Below are 21,111 nucleotides of genomic sequence, written 5' to 3' on the forward strand. Positions count from 1 at the left end.
TGCATTTACCTTTGCTATTTTTCCTGACTTATCCCTGTTTGTGAATGCTGATACTTGTTCTTGCTTTATTAAGGGAATGGTAATTTTTTTCACAGTTAAAGGGTCTAAGAAGCTTACATAGCTTGGGAAGCTGTGGCTGTTTTCCCAGGTTTGATATTTTCTGCCTTGCCCTATCTTCTTCCCCTAGTGGGGTAAGTCCATAGGAGATTCTCCATGGTTATGTAAGGATTTGGATAAACGATACCCAAAGAACACTTCAACCAATAGGAAAGGGTGTCTCCTTCTACCTCATACACATCTGTGGATGACTCATAGTTGGTATCCGTGGATTATAGGAACACTAATACAATACTTTTTACCTGTAACCCTGTGGAGAAGCCATCTATTGCTCCCCCCAATAGTATACGCAGTCCAACATAACTATTATCCTTCCCTTTCCTCATGGTGTATGGTGTGTGGTGTGTAGTGTATACTTCACATAGTTGGTTTGGCTAAGAGATTGTGGGAAGCAGTCCCACATAACTATGATCCTTCCCTTTCCTCATGGTGTGTGGTGTGTGGTGTGTAGTGTATAGTGTGTCCTTCACATAGATAGCCTGGCTAAGACATTGTGGGAACAGGGCCGGATTGGGAACCAAAACCGGCCCTGGCAAAGTGCTCGGCCACTCCCCCGGGGGTTGGGGGTGCGTCCGAGCTCTTTGCCAGTGCCGGTTTTCGGCCGATTTTGTTACAGGGCCGATTTTGCAGCTATGCTGCAAAAACAGCCCTTTAACAAAAGCGGCCCCCAGGGGCCCAAAACCGACCCCCCATCCTTGAGGCCCACCGGGGGATTGCCCGGTGCCCGCAATGGCCAGTCCGGCCCTGTGTGGGAAGGCTTAATACTGCCCACAAAATGGTATACTTTCACAAAATGGTAGATCAACTTCAAGGTGACTTTGTCCTACTGTGATTGTGAAATCATACATGTTCTGTATACCTGGGGTTTTCCATGTGTTCCTTTGATTGGCCATCCCAGACCTTGGGGTATTTTTTTTATGGAGTTATTTGCTGTTTGATAATACATTGCTATTTCTGGTTTGGCCCTCAGGGTTCTAAAGACCTTGAGATTTGAAGTCAAGGGTGATCTTAACCTCAATTCCCATTCTAAACTGATAGAACATGTGCATCCTCTGAGTGGCAGAGTCCTTGCAGTTTCCCACCACAAATAATTCTGACCGCAACTGAGTAGTTTTGACGTACAGGCCTCTGATATTTGGTACCCGCTGAACATGTGCTTGTAGCTACTAGGGCATTACTTCATCCAATGTTCATTGACTGTGAGGCGAGTGGGGTGTTCAGTTGGTCTCTCCCTTGAGCTATGTACACTAGATGCCCCAAATACTGGAACAGAGGTAGTCCCATCAATTAAAACCACAAGTCACTTAAAGGTATCATTTTTTTTTAATGTTGCCAGATGCCCCCTTTAGCTGGAGTTTTTTTTTGTTGGTATTAGGCCATTCTGGGTCAAACCCATTGATGTGTCCAGTCTGCACTAAAACTTCATAAAAACTAGTGAAAAGCTAGAGTTATATCCAACGGGATTAGATCATTACATAATCTGGTATCCTTGCATAATTAGCTAGTCAAAGTAATCAATCACTGTAGTAAGACCCAAAGTCACAAAGCCTCCTTCGGAGTCTCAAACTATTTTCCTTTAGCTAACATTGGCCACTGAGTTCCCTGTTAGTTAGATTTTTAGGGTATAAATGTTATAATTCTTTTTGGGAATATATTCCTGCCATCCAGATGACGCTAGGATGAGCTCTGCGTGCAGTTGCGAAGCCTGAAAAATCACAATTTCACCATTGTTTTCAAGTTTGTCAGTGGTGCTCCGTGCAGAAGTTGCAAGAGTTTTTCAAAAGTTGAAAAAATGGGGATGGGCCACATCCACTCAGGAACTAAGATATTCTTCCAAGTCTGTGATGTGGATCCATCATTAGAGTCCTGTATGATGTGCCAAGGTGAGGGGTGTTGTTGCCAGAAGGAGCAAGGGTGTACCTTTTTCTCTTGATGATCTGAGGTGGCGGACCCAGGGGAATTCCAATATCGTAAAGATCAGGAAAGACCCCATTCCCTTCGTGTCAGCAGATCTATGATGATGCTGGGTGGTTTCTGAGGCTAGCCAAAGAGAGATGTCTAGCTTGGGGTGCATTCAGCGGCATCACTAGGGTTGGTGTCACCCAGTGCGGTAACTCATGGTGTCACCCCCTCACGACTTACCCCATGATGGACCTCCTCCGAGTCCGCCAGTGCAAAGCGTGTTTTTAAGCACATGTGGTGGGCGTGGGCAGTGGGCTGATGAACACAGCGGGTCCGGGAGCCATGTGAGTGACATTTCAAACGTTATCGACGTCCGGACGCCAGCGTCTTATAGCTAATTGGACAATAATCTTGGCCAGCGGCCGGGTAACGGATTCCTCCTGATTTATGTAGCGATTTAAAGCAGAGGCTCAGCAGCGGCATCACTATGGTTGACGCAAAACAAAACTATAACACGCTGTGTTTGTGTTTATAACTAACAGAACAGAGATATTTTTATATTTCAATAATAAATTTCTGTCGCTGGGCTGAAACAATGCATAAGAATAATGTCATAGAGCTACATAGAATCATAGACAGACAGTAATATTTTGCATTTTGGTGTCACGGTGTCACCCCATGTGATGGTGTCACCCGGTACGGTCCGCACCCCCCTAGTGACGCCACTGGGTCCATTGTCTGAGTGGAGAGGGTTTTCAGTGCTACTGGATGCCACTTAGAACTACAGGGGATCCCAACTGCAATAATGAAAAGGTGTTTTGAAACTGGAACACACGGTAGAGGCCAACTCCCTGAGGAAGACTATTGCAATGAGATAGGGTGGCCCATTTACCAGAACTGTACCTTTCAATTGTTTTTCATTTTAATTGCTATGCTACTGCTATACAGATTCTTATTGTGCTTCACAAAGAGAAAACCACCATTCAAGATAACTACCAAAATTGTAAAGTTCAGATTGATGAGTTCGATGAACAGAAAGTCACTGAAATAAAATACTGACAAGATGGAGGGGCTCAGTGTTGGCGGAAACGCCTCACTGTTGTCTGACATGGTGGCCTGTCATCAGTATCGAAGTCCCCATTCCCTCTTCCAAAATGTTCAACCAAGGTATCTTTTTGATAGCAACCTTTCTTTCAGGGCTTAGGATAACAAAATACAAAGTACCAGTTTCTTCTCCCTGAAAACCTTCCAGAGAAATGTTCTTCTCCCATCAAGTGATGCAAAAGTGTTGTAAAATCAATCTCATTGCATCTGGGTTATGGGAACTTTCTATATCTTTGTCTTACAAAGCATTTAATTGCCCAACTTCAGTCTGCACAAAAAGTTAAACATGCTCTATGCCTCACGTGCGGAGACAAAATTTCAGTTCAGCTTATTGATCTCCACCAATTACCGATTCTGAGAAGAATCACTTTTAAATGCTTGCTCATTTGTCACTGGGCCTTTCCCAATTCTAGATCTAATGCTAAACAAGGAAAACTCCTTGCTAATCAGGTGCAGATGGACTGTATTCCTGGGTGTGGTCCCAAATATAAAGATATGCAAAGCATACCCCACAAAAGAAAGGATTCAGGGCGTAATACATTTTGTATCGCCCCTCACAAGAAAAAAGTTAACTTCTGTTCAGATATTCAAGTCAATGCTGGGAATGATTTATCTTGTATACCACTAATCCCAAACTGTCAGCAACAAATGAGACCACTACAGAAACAATTAGATGCTCAGTGGATATAAATTCAAGGGACATTCAACGACATAGTCCACATTACCCCAGGCATCAAACTAGCAATGGCATGGTGGAAGAGAGAAGACAACATTTCTCCAGGTCTATCATTCATTTACTCTCGTCCTGACTTTATAATAACAACAGATGCATCCTTAGAAGAGTGGGGAGTACATCTACAAGACCTGGAAATGGGGAACAGTCAGACCACCGCAGTCTTAACCACGGGTGTTCCAACTAAACAAGCGCAACCACGCTTGACTTAACCATGCATATGCTTAAAACAAGCATATGTGTGGTTAAGGCAGAGCGCGGATTAGCTGCTGGCTAGATGGAAGCAGCAAGAAGCCGCAGTGAGGTGAGTGGGGTGGGAGGGTCGGAGTAGGTTTCAGGGTAGCGGAAGGGGTTGGGGTAGTTTAAGGGACAGCACAGGGTGGGGGGTTGGGGTAGTGTCTGTAAAGGGGCAGGGTTTTAGGCTTTAGTACTGTGGTAGGGGAATGGGTAGTCGGGGTAACTTTTAGAGCTGGGTGTCGGGTAGGTTTCAGGGCGGTGGAAAGGGCTGGGGTAGTTTAAGGAACTGCATGTGGGCAGGTTAGTGTAAGTAAAGAGGCAGGATTTTAGGCTTTAGGGCAGTGGCCGGGGAATGGGTAGTTGGGGTAGTTTTTATGGATGGGGCTTGGGGTAGGTTTCAGGGCAGTGGAAGGGGTTGGGGTAGTATAAGGGACAACGCGGGGATAAGAGGTCAGGGTAGTGTAAGTAAAGAGGCAGGGTTTTAGGCTTTAGGGCAGTGGGAAGAGAATGGGTAGTTGGGGTAGTTTTTTGGGCTGGGAGTCGGGGTAGGTTTCAGGGCAGTGGAAGGGATTGGGGTAGTTTAAGGGACAGGGATGGGTGGGGGTAGTGTAAGTATAGGGGCAGAGTTTTAGGCTTTAGGACAGTGGGAGGGGAATGGGTATTTGGGTGTAGTTTTTAGTGCTGGGGTGTTGGGGAAGGTTTCAGGGATTTGTACGATGGTACAACACAGGTAAAGACAATGTATGCCTTTACCACGCATTTTTAACCACGCATGTTTTTACTGCAAACATGCTTTTACAACGCATGCCATTATCACGCATTGTTTTTCTTTTAAAAACAATGTATATGTGGGGGGAGACCCCATACCCCCAACTTACCTTAAATCCATGGTAAAGGCATGCGTTGTAAAGGCATGTACTTGTGGTAAACATATGCGTGCTTAAAAATGCGTGGTAAAGGCACAACAAGGTAAAAACCTTGTTGTAAAGGCTGTTTCCTGTTTCAGGGCAGTGGAAAGGGGTTGGGGTAGTTTAAGGGACAGCGTGGGTGTGGGGGGTAGTGTAAGTAAACGGGAAAGGTTTTAGGCCTTAGGGCAGGGAGATGGGTGTGCGGAGGGTGGGGGGTTGGGTTAGTGTTAGTAAAGGGGCCAGGTTTTCAGAACAGCACAGGTGTGGAGGGGCAGTCGGAGGTGGTGGGGAGGTCGGGTTAGTGGTGACCTTAGCCACACATACCTCTTTACCATTCACTCCTATACCATGAAATTTTGTGGTAAAGGAATACATAGTAAAGGAATGCGTGGTTTAGATGCATTCATGGTTTGGGCTGGGTAGTAGAGGCACAAGTGGTTTAACCATGCGTGCTTCTATCACACAACCACTGGAAATTCATGGTGAATGGACACCTTCATAGATAAAAATGCACATCAATGTTTTTAAGTTGAAATTCTAGTGTTGGAGTATATTTCAGGTATAGAAAACTAATGGGCAGATTCTCTCTGCAGAACATCGAAGGAGTGTCAAGAATGGGAACTAAATCAGTAGCAGTTATGGGAAATTTTCTGAGAATGGGGAACTCCAAATCTGGACCTGTTTGTGACTGATCAGGCCATAAAATGCTGATTTTTTGCCAGTAGATTTCCTCAGAAACATCGCCTGGAGAGGAATTTTTGCATACTCCTTCCCTCATTCTCTTCTGTTTCTAAGAGTCCTTCACAAATGAAACAAGAACCGTGCCATCTCATACTATTGACTCCTGGTACATAGAGCTTCTTCTCCTATTGGAACATCCACATTTTCCTCTCAAGCTGAATCAACAAGGGACAAGTGATTCATCTAAAGAAAAAGTCCCTTAATTTATCAGCCTGGCTCCTCACGACAAAGAGATTGGTTCTTTGCAAAATACCAAAGGTTTGCTAAGCAATTCTAGAGAAATCTAGGGCAGGTACTACAAACAAGTCTAATAAAAAAATGGACTAGATTTTGTGATTGCTGTACAGGTAAAGATCAACACCCTTTTTGATCTACTTTACTTGCTAAAATGGGCACAATAAGGTCTTGCCCAAAATTCTATTAAAGTCCACATATCATCAATCTCACGTTTTCACAGAGGTAGAAATAATTACTTTCTTTAGTCTAACAGACTCGTAGAAGAATTTATGAAAGATCTCTTCAAACTTTTTCCTCTGTTCAAGAAGCCAGAGGTGACATAGCAGTTGAACACAGTTCTATCTCAAATGATGAGAATTCTGTTTGAACCCATTTATAGAGCAGAATTGAAACATCTAAAATGAAATATGGTCCTTCTACTGCCTTTTTCTTCTGCCAGAAAAATAAGTGAGATTAACGCTTTTACTGTAAGGGAACCATATTTACAGTTCAGAGTCTGTAGAGTAATTTTGAAAACTAACTCTCAATTTATCCTGAAGGTTCCAACTTCTTTTCATTTGAATGAGCCAATTGTCTTGAGAACATTCTTCAAGACCCCAACTAATACAGCAGAAACAGCTGATAAACCTTTACAATTCCTGGATGCCAGACGATGTCTTATATTGTATACAGAAAGAACAAAGAACTTCAGAAAGTCGGATCAGCATCTAATAGCTTTTGCCCCACCTAGGAAAGGTGATGCTCTCTCGAGGAACACCATAGCTTTCTGGGTTTCTGCAGCCATTTCTTACTGAATCGACTGTCAATTGGCAATGCCAAAGCACACCCCAGAAGAACTGTTTCTACTTCTACAGCACTGTTTGCTGGAGTTTCACTACCAGACATTTGCAGAGCAGCAACTTGGTCTAATATATTTACTGGCGAAAAAACAAGTTACTAACCTGTATACTGGGGTTCTCCAGTATTGATGTTACTCATAGATTCACATGCGACCATCTATCCTCCCTTCAGAGTCTCACCACTCCGGAGACCTCTTTTTAAAATTTGAGTACACTTGTGATTGAAATCTGAGGTATGGCGGCCCTGCAATGGAAGAGTGCCTCAGGGGGCTGCACTCTGATTGGCTGAGTTTTGATTCTTATAAAACAATGTGAATTGGTTAACAATGTCACTTGATTTTTTTGTTGCTTTTATTTTCCATGCACTGCTTGTAATTATTATTGTGGAATTCCCAACACGATAGGGAAGATTGAAGCTTGTAAATCTAAGAAAGCTATCTTTACTGGAGAACCACAGTGTACAGGTAACTAACATTTCTTCGTAGTCTTGCTTCTGTTGTAGTATGGTAGCCACCCTTTTCTCTTCTTGCTGCAGAAAATCAGAAAGTCCTGCTGGTTCCCTACTCTCTGTGTACCCAATTCACCTTTCACTAACTCCTTTAGACTTGGCTTTCGCCTCTGATATGTAGTGAGCTATTCCATTGTGTTCTGAGTGGTCTATCTTCGCCAGCACCAGGATTCCCCCCAGGGTCACTGTTGCACTCTACACATCCTCACCATCACCATTGACATACAGTATCTACATTCCAAACACCATACGATCCCCTGGAGAAAACCTTGACTACTCATCCTTTCTACCCTTGGATGTCAAGTGTTCAAAGCAAGCAATAGAAAGGGAACTGGATTATTGCAAACGTTTGATGGTAGGTGGAACCAAGAAAGAGCTTTATAAGTCAAAGGTCTTACAAAACCTGGTCATGCAGGAAGCAACAACATAAGAAATGTTTATTTATCTCCAGTATTGAGATGCTTGTACTAGTTGCCTAGCAGGTCCAGTGCCTAATTTAAACTGTTCAGTATTGCTCATAAGGCACTTCATAGACATGTTTTCCACTACAATCTGAAAATAACTTCTGTTGTCACCCAACTAGAAGGCTGCATTGAAATGGCAACTATTTGCTCCCTCTGCTAAAGAGAGTCATAGCAGGTGGTAGTGCATTTCCCAGTGAATTGCCGAAGTTGAGATGGGTGCTTAAATCATATTTTATGACTTGTCTGATTCTCATAATTTACTAAGATTCTTGGATGCCTTTTTTTGAGTCTTGAAGCCCTATATTCCTTGGGTGACGGTGATGATGAGCTGCCCTGAGAATGATTGAAATAAACAGTGGTATCTAGATTAAACTAGGACTGGCATTTTTCTTCTTGTAGTTGTTCACTACGTTTTTATGGTTGTAACCAAAAGTTAGAATCCACCTATGCAAACTGCAATTGACAGATCTGTATTTAACCACTCTATTTGGTGTCTGGGGGTTTGTCATGATTCCTGAAGTCAATAAGCGACAGGGAGGCAAAATGCATTAAGGCAGCGCATTTTCAGGATAAAGGATCAGGGTCAAGATCTCTTCTAAGCAATAATATAGGTGAAGTATAGCCAGAAGATGTTAAAAAATAAGAAGCAGAGAAAAGGATTATGCTCTTGATCCCGTAGAAAATCATATTCCAATAAAGAGTATCAGCACCATCAACTTCTTATCAGAACATATAGCTAGCCTTTAGTCTTCATTGCACATTCCCTCAATTACTATCCTGACTCTGGCTTTGAGGAGGCTGAGGCTCCACCTAGCAGAGGGACTCCATGAAGTAAGGACTTTGACAAATGAGAGTAGGAGTCAGTGTAAAGAAGATTACCAGTAAGCAATTTAAAGGGATCACTATCTGCTTGCCTACTATAGCCTTGAAGCCACACTTCTACTACTTGACACAGCCCATCAGAAAGCCATTGTGTATTGCATACATTGGCCCCACTGTTCTGGCTAAACCTTATAACCTTCCCCATTCTGCCTTGTCTCTGAAAAATGCAGGCAGGCTTATGAAGCACAGCAACCCTACTGGACCAACACAAATACCCCCATGCTGTAATCCGCAAGGCAAGGGCTTCTTCAGCCATCAGCATGTTTGGCAGCTACAGCTTCAAAGCAACATGTCTGCCTCTCTAAATGATGTATGGAAATGTGCCCAGATTTACAAAAACAAATCTGCAATATCATGATGACCAACGAAATAAGATGGGCGCCTCCAAACAATCCATTTGGAACTGTTCCATATCAAGATAGACAATCCCATAAACTTATGAAGGTGTGTTTTCAATTCACTCATTCTTCCTGACCAACGAATGAGGTAGTTGTTCAACAGTGCCAATGGCTTTGATAGAGAATATTTGATGCAATTTTTGCAAACAAATCTTGGATTAACAATGTTTTGAGGTGCTATAGTAGAGTAGTCTATTGAGGGCCATGCACTCACTATTCCATTAAAATATGTACATTGTTTGAGATGATAGTACTAGTCAGCCTTAAGACATTAGAATCTGTCCAGTGACACATTAGTTGTGTGGAAACCTGTTAAAGGAAACTGTGCTAAGTGATCACTCTCTAACCATTCCATTAAACATTTATTCTGGAATTAGCCAAACCTATCATCAGATGAAAAGCTGTAATCTATAGTGGAACAGGTTGCACCAGCTCATCTGGTGGAATACTCTGTAATATCACTATGAACACTACAATTAAGTATTTCTGATAGAGACTTCTAGCTGTAGATTCTGCACCTTTTGAATACTCGACAGGCATCAGACTGAATCCAAAAACTTTTTAGCAGTACCTCTATAAGCTGGATGGTGGCGCCATGCAGCTCTGCACTGACATCGTTCCACTCTGGAAATTATGTGCAGAGCCTATATAGGTGCCATTCCCGTACGCTAATGTCAGTTAATTTATGTCCACACCATCATACGTGTATTTGAACCCCCTCTTGTTTCTCTCAGACACTTAAACCTCGGTATTTCACCCCATAAAATTATAGGGTTTAAGCCCTGGGGGGACAATCGCAAACAAATGTCTGTGACAGATCCACATCAGGGCCCTTATTATACATCGGGCTCACTTTTCCTGTTTGCACCATCGCGCACATTTAAATAGGTGCACTGTGCACAAACAGAGAAAGTGTACCCTATTACAGAGAAAGCCTCTGTGTGCCAGCACTCTCAGGATTACAGAAGGAGCCCCACATGCATCTGTGGCCCCTTCTGTAATACCAAAGTGCCCCTTAGGACAGACTAAGCTGGTGCAGATGTCTGTTGCACCCCAGGGACACTTTCTGTAATATGGCCCCTGGTGTGCCTGGAATCGAACCATGACTCCAAGATCTGCAATGACTGTGGCTTGATAAACCTAAACCCAAAAGCCATCAGGGAACACGAGGTGAAACTTTATGTCACTAAGCATAGGAAGACTCCTCGTCAGAAACGCTTCAAGTATCGCTCCGCATCCAAGGCCCATTCTCAGTCCTGTTCCTGGCATCGACAGAGCCACTCCTGAGGTCAGTCTTCATCGCGCTCCAAATCCTTAGGTAACTGTAAGAAACAGAAGAAGTCTAAGCGGGTTCCACTTCCTCGCACCACTCAAATTCTCCTGAGAAAGCCCAATGGTGGAGCAAAGCCATTCGTTATCGCCCCTGAAGTCAGCCAACTTTGGAGCCGATCCTGCAGCTGGTTCCAATGCAGCCTGAGTTTCCAGGGCCTTCAGCCATGGTGAGTCAGATTGAAGAGTTCTGCTGAGCCATTCTGTGGCTTTTGGAGCTCTGCCAACTCCCTCTGGTGTAGGCTTTTTGCCCTAAAGCGTCCGGCAGGTATGCCCTCGGTGCAAGCTGGACCCTCCGGCACTTGTCTTGCCTCCAACTCTGCTGCTGGTACCACAACCCATGTTATCCTGGGCACGTCAATGCTGATGCTGAATTCACTACTTGTGACTTGTGGCTCTGATTGTCTTGTTAAATGCCGAGTCGACTGAAAGTCTGATCTCAACCGACATCGAGGCTGAGTCTTCCTGAGGGGCCAATCCCCTACCCCCATGAACTACCATAGGCTCAGCAACACTCTTTGCATTTCTTTTTTGGGACTGATTTGAATTACGACTGTGACCTGGGTTATGAGTTTGGTCAGCCCCACCAAGAGGACAACTGGTACAATGACGTACAGGCATTAAAATTCATTGTGACTTGGACAACACCGATCCACTGGGACGGCCATAGGCACCATTGTTACGATTCGCCGCTATGTGTGGCTATGATCGACTGGGTTCTCGGGGGACATCCAGTCCTCCTTGATGGACTTGTGCTTTCATGGGACCTACCTGTTCAGGGAGAAAGCTGATTTTGCCCTAGAGTGCTTTAGGGAAAGCAGAGCTAGTACTCTCACTATGGGTCTTTCCACAATGCATCACCAACTGCAAAAGTTCCACTGTTCCTTTTGCGGCTTTGGGTGAGGCGTTCCTTACTGCTAACCTATCTAACCCCTACAGGGTAGCCAGAAGTTTTGCAATAGAGGTCATGATGCTCACTGCTCCTGCGGCCAAGGTCAGCATGCCATCTAGCCCACCACCCCCCCTGTGGCACCACCTGCCAAACCTCTTTAGCATGGCCTTGAAGGGACATAGCCTCCCGGTGGGAGGCAGAATCCATAATTCTTACTGGGCAGGCAAGTAATCACATCGGATAGGTGGGTCCTACATATTTTTTGCAGGTATTACAGCATGGCCTTTCTCCCTTCTCTGCCGCACCTTCCACCGTCCACATAGCCACTGACACAAGACCATCTCTCCATTTTGCTACAGGAAGTGCATGCCCTCTTGGCCAAAGAGGCTATAAAGAGGATACTGGGGTAAGGAGTAGGGTGTAGTTTTTATCCCCGCTTGTTTCTGGTGCCCAAGAAAGATAGAGGTCTTTGGCCTATTCTAGATCTGCACCCTCACAATGTTTTCCTATGGAAGGAGAAATTCAAAATGTCCACACTGAGAGAGGTCTTGTCTGCCCTCAACCCTGGAGACTGGATGGTAACGTTGGATCTGCAAGACACTTTGTTCCATAGTCCCGTTCTGCTGACCCATCTGCGCTACCTCTCCATTTTGCTGCAGGAAGTGCATGTCCTTTTGGCCAAAGGGGCTATAGAGAGAATACTGGTGTAAGGAGTAGGGTGTAGTTGTGATCCCCGCTTGTTTCTGGTGCCCAAGAAAGATGGAGGTCTTTGGCCTATTCTAGATCTGCACCCTCACAATGTTTTCCTATGGAAAGAGAAATTCAAAATGTTCACACTGAGAGAGGTCTTGTCTGGCCTCAACCCTGGGACTGGATGGTAACGTTGGACCTGCAAGACGCTTAATTCCATAGTCCAGTTCTGCTGACTCATTGGCGCTACCTGTGGTTTGTGGTGGGAGAGGACCATTTTTAGTTTGCCGTGCTCACCTTTGATCTCAGTTGTGCCCCTCAGGTGTTCGTGAAAGTGATGGCGGTAGTGGCAGCACCCCTTCAGCTGTCAGGGTAGCCGGTCTTCCCTCACCTCGATGAATGGTTGTGGCAGGCAGGCTTCAACAACCTCCAGACTACAGCAAACTTCCTGTAATGCTTGGGGTTCTATCAAAATGCCAAAACCACACCTAACTCCTTCTCAGACACTTCCCTTCATTGGAGTCATTCTGGACATCGTTTGGTTTCATGCCTTTCCCATGGCAAAGAAAGTCCAGACATTCAGGCTATGATCTTGATCTTTCAGCCTTGATACTGGATTTCAGAGAGGTCAATTCTTTTTTTATTGAATTTTTAAAATATTTTATTTATTGAATTTTTTCACAACAGAGAATAAATACCTATTGGTCTGGGAACGGAGAGCAAAGAAGAAGAGAGGAAAGGAAAGCATACAGGGTTAACAAAAATGACATAATAAATGGCACCAGCATATGCAGCATCAGTACCTAGAGTACCTTACAAGTGGCAATAAAACACATCTACACATACAAAACAAAAAAGAAAACAAAGCCAAGTGGCAACAGTTACATGTGGTATAGCACTAAAAGGAAATGAAATGGAGATTCAGAGATCGAGGTCCTGTGTCTACATCGTCCACCACGTCAATATGTATTCATACTAGAAAGGAGCATCTGTTGACCCCCTGAAAATACACAGGGTGGCATAAATGGAATACTGAGCAAGTGTGCATTGCCTGTATACATGTTTACTATCGGGGCCTAATTTGGTTTCAATACAATCACTCAACCTCCTCAGGGTGAAGCAATAAGTAAGTCCGCAATGGTTGCCATATGTTTTTGGGTCGTGAGGCAGGTGGTTGTAATGTGGCATATGTATCCCTAGTAGTGTCACAGTAGGTTAAGTTGTGAATCCAAGCCTTCACGGTTGGAACTGTGGGTCCCCCTCAATGTTAAGAGACCTGCCTCTCAGCAAGAAGCAGAGCGATAGCAGCGAATCGCCTCGCTTCTCCCTGTAAAGGCTTGATATACCCCAACAAGGCCAGCAGTGGGGTTGGGTGTAGTTCGGATTCGACCATCTGGGACAAATGGTGATAGATCTCCTCCAAGTATGCCAATATAAGTGCGCAGTTCCACGCCAAGTGCGAGAAATCGGCACACTCCACTGCACATCTGGAACAACTATGTGATTTGATGGGATACATCTTTGGCAGCAGGTGAGGTGTGATAAATGCTTTGTGTAAATATTTAAAATGCAACAATTTATGCCGATGATTGCTAGAGATATACTGTGTTTGCTTGCAGCAATACAGTCACGTCTGGTCCAGTAAGGGGCATCCCAAGTCTCTTTCCTATGCCCTAGGCCCCGCTCCAACTGCTTGTCAGAGTGATAAGGATAAATAATAGAGCCGGGAAACTAGGTGGGCCCCACTAGTTGATGTGATAGCTAATGTAAGTGGGGGAAATTCTGTCGGCTCCCGTGGGGGAGATGGGAGCACGGGACGTATAGAGTTTTGCAATCTATGCAAAATAAACTTGTCCAAGTAGGACACGTCACGACCTATTGTTACGTCCTCAACAGTGCACAACTGGGTGTTGTGAAAGAGGTCACCTAAAGTTTGTAGTCCATACAGGGTTAAAGTTCATTTGGTAAGTGTTTCTGTTGTTAGAGGTAGCCAAGGATTATCCAGCAACAGTATATGTGGGGAGTACAGAAGATCAGCATTTAGATATCTTTGTAACTTGATCCAGGCCCAGTATGTGGTTTGCAATGTTTGTTTTTCCTAGGTAAGCCGCAGGGTATAATAGAAGAGAGTGACAGGGGTGAGCCTGTGACCACTCTGGCTTCAGATACTGGAGCCTAGCATTGGGGTGGTACCAGTAGTATGCAAAATGTACATGCGCAATCAGGTAATATAAGTAAAGGTCTGGAACTCAAAATCCCCGAGCTGGTACAGCATAGTCAAGGTCCCGCAGCTAATGTGCAGCTATTTGCCAGCCCATACCAATGAAATAAGCAAACGGTGGAGTGTATCAAAAAATTTAGTTGTGAGAGCTATGGGAATGTTGAGGAATAGATAAAGAAAGTGGGGCAAGACTACCATTTTAATAGTGGCAATTCTGCCAGCAATTGAGAGAGGGAGTTTAATTCACGGATTAATTTGTGTTGATAGTCTATCAATTGCGGGCCCATAGTTGAGCCGGATAATCTCCGGAGGACTTCGATGTAGGAAAACGCCCACATATTGGGGGGATCAATGCACCACCATAGTGTAAAGTCTAAAGTAAAGTGGGCAGTGGAATCTGTTAGTGGGAACATTTCAGATTTATTCCAGTTCACAACCTCTCGTAACAAAGGCGGGAGATTAGTTTGGGGTCTGGGACAAATAACATCACGTAGTCTGCGTAGAACGAAGCCAACAGTGGTCCCCGGTGAAATCTTAGTCCGCGCTGTAAATGTCACTCTTGCAGATGTCACGCAAGAGGGGCCATAGCAATGATAAATAGTAGGGGCGATAGCTGACACCCCTGTCTAGTGCCGCACGTAAGCGGGCACTGATTGGTTAGATCGCCATGTACTCGGAGCAGGGCCGTCAAGTTTGTATAGAGGAGGCGAATAGGATTAGAAAAGTTGTGGGCACTCCCAGTTTCCACAATGTGGCATATAGAAAGGACCATTCCATCGAGTCAAATGCTTTTTCAGCGTCCAATTAGATCTCTGCAGCGGAAAGTTCAGGATTGATTTGGTTAAGAACAGCAAAAACACCAGTAGGGACAGGCGAGTAGCAAGAACTTTAGCTCAATTGTTATAGTCTTGGCTTAACAAGGATAAGGACTTATAGGAGGTGCAGCATTGAGGAGGCTTGTCAAGTTTAAGTAGAAGTGTAATTACTGCTTCTCACATGGTAGAGGGGAGGGATCCCTCCTCTAAGGCCCCTGCATATACTTCCAGCAAAAGTGGAACTAATAGGGTCTTGTAGGTTTTATAGAATATGTCCATCAGTCCATCCATGCCCGGAGCATGGGTACCATCTAGATCATCAATAGCTTGCGCGATTTTGTTTGCAGTAATGGGCGCAGGCAGAAATTGGGTCTGTCCTTCATCAAGCCAAACCATCGCCACCTCAGCTAGGTAATCAGTAAGTGTGTCACCTGTCGGAGAGACCCGTGAGGTTTATAAATGGGTATAATTGGAGAGAAAAGTAGATGTAATTTCCTGCCTACGTGTGAGCGATGCTCCATTATTTAATTCAAGATGTGTGACAAAGGATGATTGATATTGAGGGCGACTGGGTCAGTCACTGTCGCCATACACCCAAGCTCGCACATATTTGCCAATGTAATTCACCTCACGTGCCGCGAGTTCCTGAAATTCAGAAAGGAGCGTTGTGCGCCTATTTACTGAAGGGGGGAGTCAATTGTCTGGGTCTGTGCATTGATTTCTCTGAGCTTCCCTTCTATTGTCTCAAGCTCCTGTCGAATGGAGTGCAATGCTCCCTCCTGCTTGGCAATACTCACTCCTCTAATGTATGCTTTAAAAGCCTCCTATAGGGTATCCTGCCACTCTACTGTGCTAGTATTTAAATAAAAATACTCCACTATGGCATCTCTGACCTTGCTACGAAACATGTCATCAAGTAGCGCCTTAGAGGGGAAGCACTAGGACATGCGGATACGCAAAACACTGGGAATGTGGAGAGTCAAGATTACAGGTGATTGGTCTGATAGCGTACGCGGATAATATTCAACTGCGGTAACAGCTAGCATAAGCCTGGCAGAAAGATACCAATGATCTATACAGGACCAAGAGCTGTGTGGGGCTGAGTAGAAGGAATAATCCCTATTGGTGGGGTTTCGGGCTCTACAGGCACCCCTAAGAAGAAAGGTCTGCAATAGGGAGATGAGTGCCCATACTGAATGGGGCTTAGTGATCTGTCATGAGCCCGTCGTTTCTGACGAGGGGTCTAGTGTGCGGTTGAAGTCGCACCCCATTAGTATAATGTCTGTTGATAGCCGAAATATATGTGTATATATGTTAGGGAAAAATTCAGAGGAGTCTACATTTGGGGCATACACGTTAATACGTTAATCAGTAGATGCGTCTCAATACCCATCACACCAGTAATAAGGAGGTAACGACCATCGGAATTAGTGACCACCTCCCGTACTCTATAGGGAACTGATTTGCGGATCAAGATGCACACTCCTCTAGAGAAGGTGCTGTAGTTAGCAAACATTTACTCCTCCCCCCCATGGTGCTGCAAAGTGATTGGTGGAATGTGGGGTATAATGAGTTTCCTGCAAAAAAGCCACTTGGATAGAGAGTCTGGTCAGATAGGGCTGGACCTGTCGTCCTTTTCGTGGGTTGGAGAGTCCTCTGACATTCTATGTAATGCATATGCGGTTGTGAGATATGTGTATGTATGAAGATGTGTAGAATATGCACATGCATGCTCAGCAACATTGTTAGTGCCCTGTAAAAATAAACATTAGAATATAAAACATTGAAGAAACCAGAGTTCCAACCCCCCACCCACATCAGGTAATAAACAAACAATATCCAGTGAATCACTTCATTCTCCCAATAAGAAACTGCTAATTTAAACTGTAGGAGAACTCCTAGGGGGGAGGCAACCCCCATGGTTGACCTCCAAAAAGGTCCATGTGTTTGATAAAACTTAGTTCAGCCAATATAAGCATAACGTTAAGTATGTATGTTCAACCTGTTGACATGTTGCCCCTGGGAAGCCCAGGACCAGGCCGGCAAAGGGCAGCAAGAGATCTGTGTCATTCATTCTGTATAGGGGTTAACAGCCTATTGAGAGTTTCATGAGCCCACTGGCACTGTTTGGGACAATGCCACCTCTTCACCACTTGCACGGGGGTCTAATTTAGTTTGATTCTGTTTCGAGAAACTGGAGGCTTCAGCTGGTGAATCAAAAACATGAGCTTTGCCATTGATCTGAATACGGAGCCGTGCCTGATACAACAAAGCATAGCGAACATTCGCCTTCTGCAGTGTACATTTAATGTCTATAAATTTGCAGCGTGCCTCTTGTACCATAGGAGTGAAGTCTGGGAAGAATGCCAGATTCATGCCTTGATATTGAACAGACCCTCTGTCGCGGGCAATTCGAAGAGCCGCCGTCTCTGTCGTGATAATTAAGAAGCTTGGTGATAATCAATCTCGAAGGTGTGCCAGGCGGCGGTCGTGGGCTAAGTGATCTGCGGGCCCGCTCCACTGCAAAAGTCGAGGAAAAGGCTTATTTACCAAACAAATCCACCAGGAGCTGATCGACATAGATGTTCATGGGGCCAGTATTCGTGGATTCTGCCACCCTGGCTATACAAATATTATTCCGATGCAACCGCGCCTCAAAATCCTCCGCTTTGGAGGCAACCACCTTCAGAAGAAGTTCATCTCTTTCCAGTCTCTTACTGGTGGTGGGTTGGGCATCCTCTATGTCCGATATTCGCTGATCGGTGGCACCTGTGTGCTATTTATTGACCGACCACTCACCACCGCAACCCGCTGCTGAGTTGCATCACATCGCTGTACCTTTTTCTTGGCTGCGGAATAGTTCTCCCAGTCCCGCGCAGGCCTACCGGTCATTGGATATCCCCGGGCTCAATTACGCCAGTGCCGCAGCCTTGCACGCAGCCCAACCCTCAGGCTCATCCACGACCCCTGCCGTTGCGGGCCCTCTGAAGGCTGCGTCGGCCTCTAGCAGCGCGGCCCGCAGTGGCTCACTCACTTCACTCAGCCGACTCCCAAGCAGCTCAGGCCATACCGCATCTCAAGAGGCATCTAAATGCTTAGTGATTGCCACAAGGAAGCCAGTGGAGCGATAGGAGGCTGCATCTATATGACGGTGGCTCTGGAGCTTCACAGTTGAGTGGCCATCTTTGTGCTCGGCCTGGCCATGCCCTAGTGAGATCAATTCTAAGGCTGCAGGGACTGATAGTTTCTTGCATCCTGCTTGTCGAGCACGTCACGTGGCATATGCAGGCTCTACAGTGAGCTCAACATCAATGGGACCTCTCCAGCAATGTTCAGATTTGAGAATAGACTGCAAAACTTCTGCAGTGGTGGTTACTGAACTGTATCTGATTTTTCAACCTCAGTCCTGTATTGTCCTGAGACTGACTCTGAGGTTGCTGGTTCTAATGGCCTTCTGCATCCTGCTGGTGAAGCACTCTCGATGGCCTGCCGGCGTTCTAAGGAGAAGGAGAGACTTAATTGCTTGGACACCTAGAGAGCACTGAACTTCTACATAGATCATTTAAAAGAACAACAGGTGCATTATCAGCTCATTGTGGGGTTCTCTGGAATGAAAAAAAGGCAATACAGTACAGAAGAAAACCATCTAACACAGGATCTACGCTGCATTAAGATCTGCTACCCATCGGCCAAAAAGTAGCCTTTGGAAGGATTGTGTGCTCATTCTACCAGGGCCAAAGCTACTGCCACTGCGCTGGCACACAGAGTCTCAGTCCTAGACATTTGCCAGGCAACTACATGGCCATCACTCCATACATTCACAAAGCATTATTCCTTGTACAGTCAGGTTTGCTGGCAGGGGCATTTTGCCCGCTCGGACCTGCAGGACTTTCTGGTTTGAGTCCATTCACAGACCCACCTCCGAATAGGTATTGCTGTGGTAACTATTCAAAAGGTGAGGAATCTGCAGCTAGAAGTTTCTTTCAAGAACAAGTTACTTACCTTTGGTAATGCTCTCTCTGGTACAGATTCTGGCTAGCTGCAGATTCCTCATGACCCTCCCATCCTCCCCATTGTGTGATTGACCTCTATCCACCATAAAATACCAAGCCTAGTAAATCTGCACACTGTCTATCAGTTTGCTTTTGGGGCTCCACATTTGGGCAATGCTGTGTAATGCCTCTATTGTAAATAGACTGAACATCCTCAATGTTAGTGCCTGGCATGTACAACTCTTTTTTCTGATTTACTTTACAACCTATGTGTGTAAAAGAGATATATGCTACTTTAGTAATCATAGTCATTCACACTTTATGACCGTTCAAACACAATAACTCAAATTTCCCTAGCGTACAAGCTTGGCCTTTCGCTTGCTCTACATCTCATAGAAACCTGCATGCAATGTTAATATAATTTATTTGCATCAAGATTATTTGGAGAAAGTAGGATGTCCAATCTACTGGTCATTTCTTTATAACCAGACATCTTTAAAGGCACACTAATGATAAATGCATTTTATGAAAAAGAAATATCTGTGAATAAGCCCACAGAAGAGTAAAATAATCTATCTGTTTCTGAAAGACAAGAGTCTGCATTACTCCGTATTCTCTTTTTTTTCTTAAATAGGACACCTAAGTTCTTCTCTTCAGTTTTACCAGTGCCAGGCAATTAATTAGTCATCATTTTATGATGAAGTTGACAATAGTCTCCAGACTAGGGTAACCATCCTCTGTGGACTCATCATATTTGAAGGCATTACTCAGCATTTTAATATACTTCAGCTTGTCAATATGGTCATTGGCTGTTCTTTAGGAGATCCATGTTATTGTCTTTAACAACTGCACCAGGTTTTGTCATGAGATTGAGAATTAACCCCCGCAGGTGCACACAGTTGAGTCTACACAGCAGGGCCTTATTGGGAGGCTCCTGATGCATCATTTATTCAGATTATCTTGCTTTATGCCCCTTTTTTCATCACTACACAGATATGTTTCAGTGTCCAGTTTACAAAAATTGACAGATTGACAGAGAACTACTAGAAAACATACTCCCTTGCTCATGCAGAGTAGACATGTTGGGTTTTTGTGCTACCAAAAAGAAGAGAGAGGTCAGAAATGAGCCTTTTGATGTGTTCGTTCACATGTTCATGGATTGGTCAGCCAAAATAAAATGTGGTCCTAGCACAAGGGAGTTCATTTCTCTCTGAATAAGTGAAAGAATGATCTGCTGCATGAGGACTACCTACACATTTGAGCAAGGATCACAACATGTTAGTGGATCCAGCTCCAGGTGATAGGAGCATCCCCATTGATGCCAGATGCTGAACATTTTCCCTGGCCAAAGCATGCACCAGACTTCAGAGCTAGGGCTAAATCACAGAGTAATTTTGTATAGTGATGCTCAACCCACACTGAACACTTGTGCTCAGTGTCGCTACGTGGGGCTTCCACAGGGGCGGTTGCCCCAGGTGCAAAATTCTTAGGGGGTGCAAAATTTTAGAAAAAAGTATTGCGCCCCCTAACCCGTGGATCGTTAGCACTTCCTGAGCTAATGGTCCACAATTTAGGGGGCGCAATACTTTCTTTTGAAATTTTTCCCCAGGCGCTGGCAACTCACGCTACGCCGCTGCCTGTGCTGCATACCCTTGAATTCAGAAAGCAGAGAACAAGTCCTAAGTAAATAGTCAATGAGCTAATTAGCATAAGCATTGATGTCAAACCCTCACAGGAAGGGCTGTCACACAGTGATATGTGAAAAGAACAGTTACATTGATCTTACCTATTGTAACTACACATGTACCACTTCACCTACTAACGAGAAATTGATTTTATAAGTTACTCAAAGTGACCACATTTTCAAACATAGTGCAAGGGTAAGCCTGTTTGGTACATTTTCAATTAAAACTTATGTTTTAAATTTCTAGTGCTAATGCTTTGGCACTAATGCTCTAAAATAAGAGCTGGCTCTTTGTATATGCTCCTTTCCCTCTAGCAGCACCCTTTAGTAGAGCTAAACATCCAAATGTGTAAATCAGGGCTGTCTTTCAGACACTAGTGGTCAGGCAATATATAGAGGTGGACTTTAAAGGGATTAC

At 44.6% G+C, this 21,111-nt stretch overlaps 1 protein-coding gene across 1 annotated transcript in view; it reads left to right on the forward strand.

Moving 5' to 3' along the window:
* Positions 1–21,111, forward strand: part of LOC146856089 (mucin-19-like) — a gene marked incomplete at its 5' end in the record, with an annotated part of 46,450 nt that overhangs the window by 15,484 nt on the left and 9,855 nt on the right. The window lies entirely within an intron of this gene.

This window comes from Triturus cristatus, chromosome 4_1 (genome assembly GCF_964204655.1).
Source record: "Triturus cristatus chromosome 4_1, aTriCri1.1, whole genome shotgun sequence".
Taxonomy (NCBI): Eukaryota; Metazoa; Chordata; class Amphibia; order Caudata; family Salamandridae; genus Triturus; species Triturus cristatus.